The sequence below is a fragment of the Microtus oregoni genome, unplaced genomic scaffold, assembly GCF_018167655.1.
Source record: "Microtus oregoni isolate MIOR12 unplaced genomic scaffold, Mior012 000009F_ref0000495, whole genome shotgun sequence".
Classification (NCBI taxonomy): Eukaryota; Metazoa; Chordata; class Mammalia; order Rodentia; family Cricetidae; genus Microtus; species Microtus oregoni.
Window position 1 is genome coordinate 7,566,377 of NW_024543068.1, and position 3,030 is coordinate 7,569,406.

At 37.9% G+C, this 3,030-nt stretch overlaps 1 non-coding gene across 1 annotated transcript; it reads right to left on the reverse strand.

Annotated features, from left to right (window-relative positions):
• Positions 1-1,333: 1,333 nt before the first annotated feature.
• On the reverse strand, positions 1,334-1,439 carry LOC121452645. The gene has a single exon (XR_005974889.1). It is a non-coding gene; the product is annotated as a U6 spliceosomal RNA (small nuclear RNA).
• Between the last annotated feature and the right edge of the window lie 1,591 nt (positions 1,440-3,030).

A 3,030-nucleotide genomic window follows, 5' to 3' on the forward strand; every position in this document is an offset into this window, starting at 1 on the left:
TGAGATATCATCTTACACCTGTCAGAATGGCTAAAATAAAAAACTCCAATGATAGCCTTTGCTGGAGAGGCTGTGGAGGAAGGGGAACCCTCATCCATTGCTGGTGGGAATGCAATCTTGTGCAACCACTTTGGAAATCGGTGTTTCGGTTTCTCAGCCTGTGTCTTTTTATAGGTGAATTGAGTCTATTGATATCAAATAATATTAATGACCAATGATTGTTAATTCCTGTTATTTTCGGTGTTAATGTTTGGGTTATGCTGGTTGGGGGGGGGGTGGTTATCAGATGCCTGTGTTTATGTGGGCACAGTTAGCTTCCTTGGGTTGGAGTTTTCCTTCTAGTACTTTCTGTAAGGATTGGTTTATGGATACGTATTGTTTAAATTTGTTTTTGTCATGGAATATCTTGTTTTCTCCATCTATGGTAAATGAAAACTTTGAAGTCTGGTGTAATTCTGATAGGTTTACCTTTATATGTTACTTGACCATTTTCCTTTGCAGCTCTTAATATTCTATTTTTATATATTATTGTTTTGTGTTTTAATTATTATATGGTGAGGGGATGTTATTTTTTGATCCAGTCTATTTGGTGTTGTGTATGCTTCTTGTAACTATATAGGGATATCCTTTTAGGTTGGAAACATTTTCTTCGATAATTTTGCTAAATATATTTTCTCTGCCTTTGAGCTGAAGTTCTTCCTCTTCTCATGCTGTCCCAGATTTCCTGGATGTTTTGTTAATAATTTGTTGGATTTCATGTTTTCTTTGACCAATGAGTCTATTTCCTCTATAGTATCTTCAGTGCCTGGGAGTCTTTCTTCTATCTCTTACATTCTGTTTGTTATACTTCTCTCTGTAGTTCCCGTTCATTTACCCAGATTTTCCATATCCAGAATTCCCTTTGTTCGTGTTTTCTTTATAACCTCTATTTCAGTCTTCAAGTCTTAAAGCATTTCCTTTGCCTGTTTGATTATTTCTTCTTTGTTTTCTTTGAGGGATTTATTAATTTTTTCCAATTTTTTTGTCTGTCTTCTCCATTTCTTTAAGGTTTTTTTTATTTCCTCTTTAAAGGTCTCCATCATTTTCATAAAGTCACATTTAAAGTTGTTTTCTTCTACTTCTTCTGGGTAAGGATGATCAAGTCTTCCTGTTGTGTGACCATTGGGTTCCGGTGTTATAATGTTGCTTTTTAGGTCATTGGAGAAATTCTTGCTTTGGTGCCTACCCATCACTTCCTTCAAATGAGGCCAGTGGTGTCTTTGCATCTTGGTCTAATCCTTGCAGTGGCTTTCTGAGTGTTTGGGTGTTTTCCTTGGTCTGTTCTGTCTTGGAAAAAAATGTGGAATGCTTCACGAATTTGCTGTTATCCTTGCACAGGGGCCATGATAATCTTCTCTGTATTATTCCAATTTTAGTATATGTGCTGCCGAAGTGAGCACCCAAGAAGGATTTTATAGGAAAGTTTCAATCAGATTTCTACCGACAAGTCCAATATTTCCTAAAGTCACCGGGCCTCCTAGTGTTTATATGGAGCTCTTGAGGCTTAGTCATATTAACTAAGGTTTAGCCATGTCTAGTCTCAACTCACCTGTCAGGAAGCAATCTCTATCTTCTCTTTATCTTCACATTAAATTCAAACTTGTGCTTTAGATTCTTCAAAAGTGTCATTCAAGTTAATGTCCAAAGGAATTATATGACTGTGACCCCCTGATAATAGAAAAGAGTAAGCAAGATTCTAAAAGATGGTAGGTCCACACATACATTGTGCTTACAAATTATTACGTATTATTTTGTTACACTTTGTCTATCTCACATGGGCCACATAACATGTCTAGTGAATCGTAAGTGTAATAAAACTTTTTTTACTCCCCCAAATCATCTGATTTCTGTAACTGGCAGTCCCACAATGGCCATTTCACGCTGGACAGGCCCAGAATATGGTAATTGTTCAGTTCATAAGGCTGGGTATCTCGGGAGTCCCAATATAGTACTTAATGCATAGAGGATTTCTGGAGAGATACTGGTCTTCTGTCTGCATTAGAGGTCCAAAGAAGCTGGCTGTAAGATCAGCAAAGGGAGGCAAAACTGGGAGCAGCAGGATTGATGAACTTGTCTACAAGAATGCAAGGAAGTAGGGAAAAAGCTAGATTTCTTTCATTTCCCTTTTATTTTTATTTTATTTTCTTATGTTTTGCCATTGGAAAGTGCTCCACACACGTAAGGTGGCTTTTCCCATTTCAAATAATCAGATCAAGAAAGTCCATCACAGGGATGCCAGGTGGATTGCCTTTTAGTTGATTCTTGATCTAGTCAACTGGACAACCAGGATTCACCATCACCTTTGGACAGAATGAGTAGGTTGAACTTTAATGATTTCAAAGGTATAGACAGCCCTGATTGCCTGGTCCCTGGCTCTGAATGATCAAGGGGATGGATATTTGCTATCTCAGATGGACAGATGGCAGGAGATACAGTTCTAGTAAATGGGTTAGTTTGGGTATCAAAGACAAGATCCCATCTGAGCCTTAAGTTGTCTCTAAGACCAGGATAATTATTGGAAAGTTAGACTATCAATTTTTCAAAAAGCTGTCAAGACATTCTATACATAAATTTTAAATGTATTCGTTATAAAGAACATGAATGAATAAAAAATAAAACCCCGGAAAGCTACAGGTCACCAGGAGCAGCACACCACCCAAAACAGACTTATCCTCCTCTTCTGTGGTATTGCAGTCTTTGTTTAGATGTGAGGCCATCTATTCAGAAGGCTGTGAGAAGGTTGATGGACCAGAGGGGATCAAGGATGCTGAAAAGACACTGCCACCATAAATCAACAATTGGAGTGCACATTTACATAATACATTTCTGGATTCTCATTCCCTTGTTTATTCTCAGGGATCCTACCTATGCCATTAGGATTCTGATCTACCAGTGCCCAGATAGACTATCAGATCCATTTGGCAGTATTCAGAAAGACGGCCATGTTCTCACCAGGCCATTCTTTATGCTAATAACCTACCTTTTCAACAT